The sequence below is a fragment of the Salvelinus sp. IW2-2015 genome, linkage group LG19, assembly GCF_002910315.2.
Source record: "Salvelinus sp. IW2-2015 linkage group LG19, ASM291031v2, whole genome shotgun sequence".
In the NCBI taxonomy this organism is placed as follows: Eukaryota; Metazoa; Chordata; class Actinopteri; order Salmoniformes; family Salmonidae; genus Salvelinus; species Salvelinus sp. IW2-2015.
In genome coordinates, this window is record NC_036859.1 from 2840661 (window position 1) to 2853793 (window position 13133).

The following is a 13133-nucleotide window of genomic DNA, read 5'->3' on the forward strand; positions in this document are numbered from 1 at the left end:
ATGCTTTGTAAGTAGGAAAACCTGCAAAATCGGCAGTGTATCAAATACTTGTTCTCTCCCACTGTATATATATTATAAATATTATATATTATATATATTTAAAAAACGTCAACCCTATGACACTCATCCTTCCCATTGACTACAATGTACTGAGAAATATGTCAGCTACTATGACATTTGACCTTTTTACTAAAACATGCCAGGACGACGTTTTCCTATGATATCATGTTGGAAAATAAGGTCTGAGGTTAACACAGGGTTAGGTGATGTTATCTCATAGGACAATAAGTATAAGATCAGTCAGTTAACATGACCCCACAAAAGAAACACACATTTCTCAATGAGCCTTGGCAGAYTTCGCCTCCAGTGCCTACAAAAAGACACCATTACTATCGCTCTCTAATAATACCTTTTACAGATTTGCTAATGGAAAGCTTTACAAGGAATTTTTAACTAACCTTTTCTTGGTGACACTTTATTTGTTCTCGATTCTGTAAAAAGTGTATCTTATAAATGTCCGTGTCCAGTTGCCGGAGATATTCAAAAATATATTAAATCCACATTTTGCACTGAGTGAAAAGTTCCCTTGCCATTTTAAATGCCAGACATCTTGCTTTCCCCAACATCTTTGCAGGACTTCGTTTCTATGCAATGCGGCCGCGACCACGTGTAGAAGTACAGTACCAATCAAAAGTTTAGACACACCTACTCATTCCAGGGTTTTTCTTTATTTTTACTATTTTCTACATTGTAGAATAATAGTGAAGACATCAAATGTAGTAACCCAAAAAGTGTTAAAGAAATCCAAATATATTTTAGATTTTAGATTCTTCAAAGTAACCACCCTTTGCCTTGATGACAGCTTTGCACTCTCTTGGCATTCTCTCAACCAGCTTTACCTGGAATGCTTTTCCAACAGTCTTGAAGGAGTTCCCACATATGCTGAGCACTTCTTGGCTGCTTTTCCTTCACTCTGCGGTCCAACTCATCCCAAACCATCTCAATTGGGTTGAGGTCGGTGATTGTGGAGGCCAGGTCATCTGATGCAGCACTGCATCACTCTCCTTCTTGGTCAAATCGCCCTTACACAGCCTGAACGTGTGTTGGGTCATTGACCAGACAGTGTCACCAGCAAAGCACCATCACACCTCCTCCTCCATGCTTCACGGTGGGAACCACACATGCAGAGATCATCCGTTCACCTTCTCTGCGTATCACAAAGACACGGCGGTTGGACTCATCAGACCAAAGGACAGATTTCCACCGGTCTAATGTCCATTGCTCGTGTTTCTGCTTCTTYTTGGTGTCCTTTAGTAGTGGTTTCTTTGCAGCAATTCGACCATGAACGCCTGATTCATGCAGTCTCCTCTGAACAGTTGATGTTGACATGTGTCTGTTACTTGAACTATGTGAAGCATTTATTTGGGCTGCAATTTCTGAGGCTGGTAACTCTAATGAACTTATCCTCTGCAGCAGAGGTAACTCTGGGTCTCCCTTTCCTGTGGCGGTCCTCATGAGAGCCAGTTTCATCATCACGCTTGATGGTTTCTACGACCGCACTTTCAAAGTTCTTGAAATGTTCCATATTGACTGACCTTCATGTCTTAAAGTAATGATGGACTCTTGTCTCTCTTTGCTTATTTGAGCTGTTCTTGCCATAATTTGGATTTGGTCTTTACCAAATAGGGCTTTCTTCTGTATACCACCCCTACCTTGTCACAACACAACTGATTGGTTCAAACGCATTGAGAAGGAAAGAAGGAAATTCCACAAATTAACTTTTAACAAGGCACACCTCAATTGCATTCCAGGTGACTACCTCATGAAGCTGGTTGAGATAATGCCAAGAGTGTGCAAAGCTGTCATCACAGCAAGGGTGACTACTTAGAAGAATGTCAAATATAAAATATATTTGAATTTGTTTAACACTTTTTTGGTTACCAAATGATTCCATATGTGTTATTTCATAGTTTTGATTTCTTCACTATTATTRACAATGTAGAAAATAGTCAAAATAAAGAAAAACCCTTGAATGAGTAGGTGTGTCCAAACTTTTGACTGGTACTGTAGATGACAGCATGTCACACCGCGCGACCAAAACAAACATCTACACACATGCAAGAGGCGTTTCTCACTCTTACACAAAATGTGGATTTATTATCTTTCTGAATGTTCTATGGTTTTTGGAGAACCATCTGCAGCTGGGCATGGACATTTATAAGACACACTTTTTACAGAATCTAGAACAAAGAAATTATCGSCAAGAACTGGTTAGTTGGAAAATTCCTTGCGAGGCTTTCCATTAGACAATCTGTAATGTGAATGGAGCATCACATATCTCGTTAACCATTTTCTTTAAGCAATGACTTTTTTTCCTGGCCACTCTTCCGTAAAGCCCAGCTCTATGGAGTGTATGGCTTAAAGTGGTCCTATGGACAGATACTCCAATCTCCGCTGTGGAGCTTTGCAGCTCCTTCAGGGTTATCTTTGGTCTCTTTGTTGCCTCTCTGATTAATGCCCTCCTTGCCTGGTCCGTGAGTTTTGGTGGGTGGCCCTCTCTTTTGGCAGGTTTGTTGTGGTGCCATATTCTTTCCATTTTTGAATAACGGATTTAATTGTGCTCTGTCGGATGTTCAAAGTTTCATATATTTCCTTATATCCCAACTCTGATCTGTACTTCTCCGCAACTTTGTCCCTGACCTGTTTGGAGAGCTCCTTGGTCTTCATGGTGCCGCTTGCTTGGTGATGCACCTTGCTTAGTTGTGTTGCAGACTCTGGGGCCTTTCAGAACACGTATATATACTGAGATCATGTGACAGATCATGTGACACTTAGATTGCACACAGGTGAACTTTATTTAACTAATTAAGTGACTTCTGAAGGCAATTGATTGCACCAGATCTTATTTAGAGGCTGCACAGCAAAGGGGGTGAATACATGTACGCACCACTTTTCAGTTGTTTTTTTAATTTTATTATTATATTTTTTTTTCACTTCACGAATTTGGACAATTTTGTGTATGTCCATTACTTGAAATCCAAATAAAAATCAATTTAAATGACAGGTTATAATGCAACAAAATAGGAAAAACGCCAAGGGGGTGAATACTTTTGCAAGGCATTGTACGAAGAGCTCTTCCCGCCTCTGTCACAGCTGATCCGGCAGGCAATGCTAGGGGACAGGGGGGGATTGTCGGAACCACCAGGGCCTTCTGACAGGGCCGAGGCTGGCCAGAACTGCATGGTGTCTGGGTTCGGTCCAACCAGAGAAGGGATGCCTCTTACACGGGCTGCTGAGGGCTGCTAACTTCACATACAGGACACGGTAACAGCTCCTATGAAGGAATTATCACACACATGATGTTCTGTTCCGGGGACCAGGGCAGGCCCTGGGCATAAGTGACATAAGCAACCGCTTAGGGCCAGACATTTTTTTTTTAGCAACTCCGTCGCGGTCTCAATTTAGAGAGTTAGAATAGTTTGATACATAAGGTGCAATTAGAAATTTGGTTTTGCATCAGCAGTTTTTATCTCTTATGTCAGTCACTGAAAGTCACTCAAATAAATTGGTAAGTTAGTCTAGCCAGCTATCTGAACTTGGTTGAATTACAGACCGGGGGGGGGGGTCGCCCATTGATTTTGTTAGTCACTCAGATATCAAATTAACATGGCAAAAGTCATAGCAAAATGTGTCGAGGTCTCCCTCTGCTGGGAGAAATTAGAACTTGCTACTCAAAACATCAAATTGCCACTACTTGATTTAATTTTTTATTTAAACTTTATTTAATCAGGTAAGGCCCTTTGAGGTTAGAAACCTCTTTTGCGAGGGCGACCTGGTAAGGCAAAACAGGGAAATAGCAGCGTGTACATAAAATGTTACAAAAATACAAATACACACAAAAGACAGTTACAAATGCATGTATCAATGGCCCATGAGAGGGATGGACTGATTGAGACAKGGTTGGAAATCTTGCTTCCACTTAATCACCTACAGATTAGCAACTTGACTAGAGAAAAAAATAAGTATATCATTTTAAACTGTACTTTCTTCTCTTGGGGGACTCTGGTGTGTGTTACTATGCTGTCGGAGGTAGTGTCCTGGAGTGTGGGCTGTCAGATGGTCCAGTTCCAAGGGTTCTATACAGACGTCACACAATAACTGGACTGGGCACACACTGTCATCAACTCCAACAAGTGTGTGAAGAAGAAAATGCAAAGTGGTAGACTTCAGTTGAAGACCTTTGAGGAACATGGGGTAACTAAATGGATTGTGAAAGATAGGACACACACACACATGCACACACAGGTTTGTATGTTTATATAGTAGCTACTATAGTGGCCTCATATAATTTTTTTTATAGAAATAGATTTTCATGTTCCAAGTACTATGACTTTGCTTTGTGCCATAATTTGTTTATATAAATCACTGATTTATATTTACAAGTGAAAAACACAGTGTTCATCAATTGAAGTCATTTCTTTGTTGTTGTAATATTGAAAAAGGATGTGACAGTTTCACCTCTGATAGGGTTAGGGCTGCAGACCAAGGCTGACTCAGCAACAGCCTGGTGTTCTATCAAAGCGCTCTCCACCTCAAAGGGACCAATATGGTACCTAAACAACCAACCCYGACATAGTCAACGAAACATTTCCATTCGGTTTCCCAGACTCAGATTGACCTTCTCCATGGACTGAGAAAAATTGAGAATTTACATTTGTGCCCCACAGATATCGGTTGAGTTCCTGTCTGACTACATTCCAGACAGATGCCAACTCTTGCAACGCCTGGGTTGGTATTTAACATAATCAGCTAACCACATCAGATGACGTAGAAATCTGATGCCCGACTGCACAGCCGATAACGTGGCACACAACCATTGGTTGATGCAATGCCTGCACATGTAGTCGGGCAGGAACTAAACCATAGTGTATTACCCAGCTGAGAGGTGACGTTATTAGCTCGACCCACAAACATCCGGTAACCATCCTCATCCGTTACGACCCCAAAGTCACCAATGTAGCACTCTTCTGTCCGCACAGGGTCACACTGCATAGATGTGTACACAAAATATTACAACATTAAGTTACAAGGAAACAAACCAACACTCAATCTCATAATTCTTTTCAGAAAGTTCAGATCAATATCAAATAGAAGCACCAATCAATCAATCAATCAATTAACCAATCAATCATGTGGATATTTAATCAATCCCTATTGGAAGAAAACAGACAGGAAGACCTAGTGGCATCTAGTTGACTTGCAGTGAAGTGGTCCTTCATACCGTGTATTCAGTAAAGAGGGAAAAGGTTCCCCTCCAATCCATTGGCCAAGACACTACCAGCTTCATCTACCACCTGAGATAGGAACACATATGTCGCCAATGTCCGCATTTTGTATAAAAAAGTGGCAACTTTATTGCATTCCCATTGATTATTTGTTGATGGTTTAGCACACATCACATGAATGAACGAACGAATGACTTTGATCACCTCCAACACTGTTGCTGTGCTACAGACACACTGTGGTTGGTCGACTGCACCTACCCGCTTATCATACGCTGGTGAAGCCTTCCCGAAAGACCCGGCTTTGATCGTTGTGCCCTTAAAGGTACCTGCTATGAATACCTGGAAGTGAAATGACAGAGTAGCTGAGACACCATTCTTTTTGTGCAACATTTTAAAACCTGTCTTGCAGGGCCCTCTAGGTCACATTAGTGCCTGCAGATCTGAAGTAAACATTCCTAAGATGTGCTGACATCAAAAGAGGGAAGAGAATAAGTTTTTCAGACCACACACACAACACACACACACACACACACACACACACACACACACACACACACACACCTCTAGTACAGTATGACTGTTGAAGCGGGGCATTTCATGGATGAAGACACCCAGGGAGCGTAGACACTGCTCCAGGCAGACTTGGCCCAGCATGTATCTGACATGTTCCACAGGGCATCCCTCTCCGTCAGGCCCGACCTGTACCTCCACGCAGACAGGCGAGAGGGAGGGAAGGAGGGTGATAGAGACAAACCCTCAATTAGGGTTCAGTTAAACGGGTTTCAGTCCAAAAGCCGTTAGTGCCAGTGCGATCTAAGTTCAACSCACGTTATGGTTTTGCTCTGGTTGTGTTATGGTTATGATTATGACGGAGGGACTACCTTCCGTTGACAGTGAGACCTATCCCATAGCTGCTGCGGCTGTGTTGGGTCATCTTAGGGGACCCTGTGGTCCCGCTGGTGKAGAAGATGGTCATAGGGTCATATCTGCGAGTCGCCGCACACTCATGGTCGCTAGACGCYTTTCTACGGCGAGAGAAAGTTGTTATTTTAAGTTGGGGACAAAATGCTGAAAGTAACAAGCAGTCAAAGGTGTAGATCAACCAGTAGATCAGACAAAGTGAGTTGGAGCCATTACGATAAAACTCTCATTATCATTACCTCACCAGATCTCCAAATTTCATCCATCCGTCTCTCTTCGTGGGGGGACACCAGCAGTWTGTGCTGCAGGCRGGAGCACTGAGAGGCCACGGCATCCAGCAGGGAGGCCAMGGACTCGTCTGTGYTAACACAGTGGGCCTCAYGTCTGCAGCCGGTGGAGGATGTCCCTGGTTGTCAGCTGAGAGGTGCCTGGTGGCAGGACTGTACCTGTGAGGGGACAAAACTAGGGTCTTAGGGACTTGTAATAAGTACAGACAAATAAAGAAGCGGAAACATGAAACAATCAGATAATACCAGCATTGTAAGTAAACGTGTTTTTCTTCCAAAGCTTAAACAACATCTGTTTCTTTGCAACACATCTCAAAACATTTTCTGGACAATCAATACCATGCATTTGGACCACAATGATCCTATCAACGTACTCTTGTACTCTGTTCAATAATATTGATCTATTAGATCTTTCCCAGCTCACCTGTTCTGAGATGGACCACATTGATGAGGAACCCTCTGGAACCCTGGGTAGTACCAGAAACACCGTGTCCTGCTGGTTGAGACCACAGACTCCTGAAAGAATTAAAGAACACTCCTGATAAGAACAATTATCATGTCATTTTGGTTCATCTGAAACTGTGAATTATTGCCTTCTGCCAATATGAATGATATGTAAAGTCTCCTACCTAAGGCCATCATGATGATGTTGTCATAACACTGACATAATAACGCATGTCATTCGGAGTTAAAACAACTGTTATAACAACTATGTCAGATTCAAAGTCAAGTGTTACAATTTGTTCATTCCTCCATAACAACTTATATTCATGCGACGGAAGTTGTAGGCTAGATGAAAAAGCATCCTGTACCTTTCATTTCTTCYCCCACACATCAAGCACATATCACATATTTTGCAAAGTTGAAATTCACAGGTATCTGAGGATATTATTGTTTTTTGACACTCATAGTCAGTGAAGTTTTGAGAAGGATATACCCTATGTCCACAGATCTGATATTTAAATTAATTTGGGAATATGCTGATTGTCATGGCTGTTCGTAGAAACGGACCAAGGCGCAGCGTATGTTGAGTTCCACATAATTTATTAAAGTGAAACTTTAGCAACGACAAAACAATAAACAATAAACTAACAAACAGCGAACCGTGACTACAACACTAACTCAAAACATAAATAATATCCCATAACCCACAGGTGGAAAAAATGCTACTTAAGTATAATCCCCAATTAGYGACAACGATAGCCAGCTGCCTCTAATTGGGAATCATACCAAAACCCCAACATAGAAAAAACAACCTAGAACCCCACATAGAAAATATAAACTAGACTAACCCCCCAGTCACACCCTGACCTACTCCACCATAAAAAAATAAAGTCTCTCTATGGTCAGGACGTGACACTGAGTGTCTTCAGTTCAAAGGAAAGTTTCCCAGTGTCTATTGTGCAAAGGAGAAAGAAAACACTACTTTCGTATCAACTTGATAAAATAATAAAATACWTTTTGTGGGGGACTTGTAGATGCATACAGAAGAAAAATTGAGTACATTGCAAGAACAATCTCTCATTCTATGCATTATGCAAATCACTGATTTGAGAAGAACACTGGGCAGAACCTCTAAAGTTGATACATGAAAGTCTCATGAAGTTTAWACCCCCTTCAAAAGCTACCTCTCAGATCTCCAAGATCACCTCAAATCATCATGTTGTTTGCAGTTCATATTGCTGTGTCTGCAGGCTGGAAAGTTGGAATGGCGCCCAAGGWATTTCTCTGGAACGGCTTGAAGGATAAGGCAGGATTACCACAGTCCAACTCCCCGACATGTGGCAAGTTCTGTCCATTCCTTAAACTGAATGGGTGAAGTAGTCACGGTACTACAAGTTATTATTATTTTACAGTAATAAATCCCTACAAAGGTACATGGGGAACAGAAGTATACATAAAGAGTATACAAAGGACAGTTGGGCTACGGGGCACAATAGCAAATTACACAAAGACCTTAAGGGACATACACACYTTTATAATTTTWACATCTTTTTTGTTGGTGGAATATTTCATTATCTTAACATATTGTTCAATTTCATTTTGTAAAGTGAAAATGTATATCTTTTTTTTGTGTAAATTAACATTTGTGAGTATGAAATTTGGCCAAAAGAATAATGAAATAAAAAAATAAAAAAMGAAATGATTTATATCGTAGGTAAAGAATCCAAGCAGTACATCTCTCCACAATAGGGTAAAACCTTCATAAATATGATCAATTATAAATCTACTGATAAAAATATGTAACACGGATATGAGCAATAAAACGATTCCATTAAGTACCGTTCTGCCAAGGCTGGGTTAAAGCTAGGTGTGAGGAGTAAAAAGGGAATGAGAACCGCCACGATTGTGTTGCATCGTGGTTATAGCGCGATATAAGGCCTCCGGTCGGTAGGAAGGCGTTAAGGCATGACATAAGGTGTGGATACAACATCCTGCGGAAACAAGGCATGCATAGCTCTATTGTTGTTGTACGGACAAAAATAAAAATACATCTTTCCTACTAGTGAGTCAACAGGGGTAATCGAAGGTAAGTTCTTAGGGTCAGGTCTTGACATGTTCCTCAATAATAAAGCAACATCTGAGTGAATGGATTTCAAAACGATTGCAAAATCTTTAGGTGTTACAGGGATGTTGTTGAGTGATAATTAAGATCGTCTGCATTTACAAGTTGTTTCACCAATAGGATAATATTTCGGAACCAAAATGAAAAAAATAAATATGTCCCGATTATTCCAGATATAATATCTGTGCAGAGAGATAATATGCTTATAAATTAAGGGCCATGACAACATAACCTGTCGATGAAAAGCAGAGAATTTCACTGGAACTTGGCCAATCTTATAATTGCAAAAGAACACAAAGTTAAGGCCACCAAAATTAGAGAAGACTTAAAGAGTTGCACATAGACTTGTAAGTCGCTCTGGATAAGAGCGTCTGCTAAATGACTTAAATGTAATGTAAATGTAGAAGAGGGTCTTCTTGGAATGGTTTTATCCAATTGATCTTAAAAGTATAATTTAAGGTAGAAAAGTTAGGAAAATGAAGCCCCTATGTGTTCATTACAACAGTGTTCCTAATGTAATGGGTACAGTTTTTCCACAAAAAGTTAAAAAGCATCTGGTCTACAGTTAAAAAGCATCTGGTCTACAGTGCGAAAACAGGATTTCATACATTTTTTCAAATTTATAAAAAAAATATAAAACAGAAAAACGTAATCAGATCCTTTGCTATGAGACTTGAAATTGAGCTCAGATGCATCCTGTTTCCATTGATCATCCTTGAGATGTTTCTACAACTTGATTGAAGTCCACCTGTGGTAAATTCAATTGATTGGACATGATTTGGAAAGGCACACACCTGTCTATATAAGGTCCCACAGTTGACAGTGTAAGTCAGAGCAAAAACCAAGCCATGAGGTCGAAGGAATTGTCCGTAGAGCTCCGAGACAAGATTGTGTCAAGGCACAGATCTGGGGAAGGGTAGCAAAAAATGTCTGCAGAACACAGTGCCTCCATCATTCTTAAATGGAAGAAGTTTGGAACCACCAAGACTCTTCCTAGAGCTGGCCACCCGGCAAAACTGTGCAATCGGGGGTGAATGGCCTTGGTCAGGGAGGTGACATATAACTCGATGGTCATTCTGACAGAAGGACAACCATCTCTGCAGCACTCCACCACTCTGCAGCACTCCATCAGGCCTTTATGGTAGAGTGACCAGACGGAAACCACTCCTCAGTTAAAGACACGACAGCCCGCTCGGAGTTTGCCAACAAGCACCTAAAAGGCTGTCAGACCATGAGAAACAAGATTCTCTGGTCTGATGAAACCAAGATTGAACTCTGTGGCCTGAATGCCAAGTGTCACGTCTGGAGGAAACCTGGCACRATCTGTACAGCATCATGCTGTGCGGATGTTTTTRAGCGGCAGGGACTGGGAGACTAGTCATGACAGAGGGAAAGACGAACGGAGCAAAGTACAGAGAGATCCTTGGTGAAAACTTGCTCCAGAGCACTCAGGACCTCAGACTGGGGCGAAGGTTCACCTTCCAACGGGACAACGACCCTAAGCACACAGCCAAGACAATGCAGGAGTGACTTCGGGCCATGTCTCTGAATGTCCTTGAGTTGCCCAGCCAGAGCCCGGACTTTAACACGATTGAACGTCTCTGGGGAGACCTGAAGATAGCTGTGCAGAGACCCTTCCCATCCAACCTGACAGAGCTTCAGAGGATCTGCAGAGAAGAATGGGAGAAACTCCCCAAAATACCAATTTTCCAAGCTTGTAGCGTCATACCCAAGAAGACTCGAGGCTGTAATCTCTGCCAAAGGTGCTTCAACAAAGTACTGAGTGAAGGGCCTGAATACTTATGTAAATGTGATATTTGAGTTTGGTATTTTGTTTTTTTTTGCTAACATTTCTAAAAACCTGGTTTTGCTTTGTCATTATTGGGTGTTGTGTGTAGATTGATGAGGGGGATTTTTTTTGTTGCCATTTTAGAATAAGGCTGAAAAGTCCCAAAATGTGGAACAAGTAAAGGGGTCTGAATACTTTCCGAAGGCGCTGTATCTCTTTGCTTATTTTACTATCAATATATAAAGATAAAGCAGCATATGTTAGTCTAGAGACACCCTCAGCCTTGGTTATTAGGACTCTTCCTTTTAAAGATACTGTAAGTCCAACTGTAGCCATTGATTTAGCTTCTTCTTGGGTTAAAATTTAGGAAGACTCTCGATTTTTTTTATCCATAGTAATGGTTATGCCTAAATATGTAAGTTCTTCTTTCAGTGAAGTACCACGATATGAGGGTGTCACAGAATCTTTGACTGCCATGAGTTCGCATTTATTAATTGTAAAACAGAATCCATTTCCATCTGGTCTGTCACATTGATCGATATGGGAATCGACTAGCGTCTTTCAGAAAAGCCAGCTGGCTTATAATAATTTCTTTGGCAGCTACGGAAATACCTCGTACAGGACTATTATTAGTCGATTTTGTAAGAAGTTGGTTGACTGATAAAAACAGATACAGCGAGATAGGACAACATTGCCTAATTCCTCTCAAATCTAGGTGAAGTGCCATGTTTCAGTTTGATAGAGCTGTTACCATTCGTATAGAGTCTTAGTAGACCTACAGAAAAAGTCCCTGAAGCGAAATTATTGAAGGGAGTAAGAAGAGGAACTGTGTCTACTGTGTCTAGTGCATTATAGAAATAAACAAAAATATACAGCTYTCCTCAGTTATTAGGTCTGCATAGTCAAGTATGTCTAGTACTAGTCTGATATGGTTAGAGATATGTCTGTGTCTCGTCAATGATTGCGTCCAGGACTTCTTTAATTATCTTTGACACTAGTAAGGGTAATATATTATAGTCATTATTAGGAAGACAAATTGGACGTCAGTTATTGATGAAAAGCAAGGCTGTTTTCAGCTTAGGGATCCGTGTTAATAAACCTTAATTCATTGTAGGAGGGAGAACATTGTTTTGAATACTCTCTAGAATGACTTCAAGTAGGAAGGGAGCTACTTGTTCAGAGAATAACTGATACAATTCTGATGTAATTCCATTAATTAATACCTGGGGATTTATTAATGGGGTCCCCACTTTAACTATTCAAAATACTTATTATTATTATTATTAATGAGGCTTGCGAAGCAAGAGTCCCCACTTTAAAACGTCGACGTACTGTACTTGTTTTTCTTATAATAATAATAGTTTTTCTTATAATAATAATTATTTGGAATGCTACTCCTCTTACACCGTTTAAGCTAGAAACACTGTTCAAACTTTAAAATGTGTGGACTGGTGTCACGCCCCGACCTTAGTTATCTTTGTTTTCTTTATTATTTTGGTTAGGTCAGGGAGTGACGAGGGTGGTATGGGTGTTTTGTCTTGTCTAGGGGTTTTTGTATATCTATGGGGTTTTGGTATTGTCTAGGTAAATGTAGGTCTATGGTGGCCTGAATTGGTTCCCAATCAGACAGCTGTTTATCGTTGTCTTTGATTGGGGATCCTATTTAGGTTGCCATTTTCCATTTTTGTTTTGTGGGTTATTGTCTATGTGTAGTTGCAGTCAGCACGCAGTGTTTATTGCGTCTAGTTAGTTAGTTAGTTAGTTAGTTAGTTAGTTTAGTGTTCTTCGTGTTTCTTTCTTCATTAAAATGAAGATGTATTATAATCACGCTGCGCCTTGGTCTCCTCGTTATGACGAACGTGACAACTGGTCTGGATTGAGTTGCTTACATACAACTTTTATACTTTTTAAACAATTAAGGTTTTTTTTCCATCTTCATTCACTTTATGGTACTTTTTTTTAGCATTCTAAAGGCCCCTTTGTGACATTATGACTTCTGACATTCCATTCGCTGCAAATGCAACATTGGAACTTTTGACACGAATCAGCTATTTTGACCACTTTTCCCACAAACTAGACAAAATTTCGAGGATATGACATCCTGATCTACTTCCCTGCTTTTCAAAATGGAAATTGGAACAGAATGATCTGTTACTAATAATCCAACATCACAGCTGTTTTAATAACTGCATGAACACATTTTCCCCAACTTTTTCCAAACAACCTCCGATTTTGACCACTCGCCCGAACATGTCAGGCAAAACTTAGAGCGTATAAAATCTTCT

At 40.6% G+C, this 13133-nt stretch overlaps 1 pseudogene; it reads right to left on the reverse strand.

Moving 5' to 3' along the window:
* Positions 1 to 4818: 4818 nt before the first annotated feature.
* LOC139029366 (acyl-coenzyme A synthetase ACSM3, mitochondrial-like) overlaps positions 4819 to 13133 on the reverse strand; it is a 12289-nt pseudogene continuing 3974 nt past the window's right edge.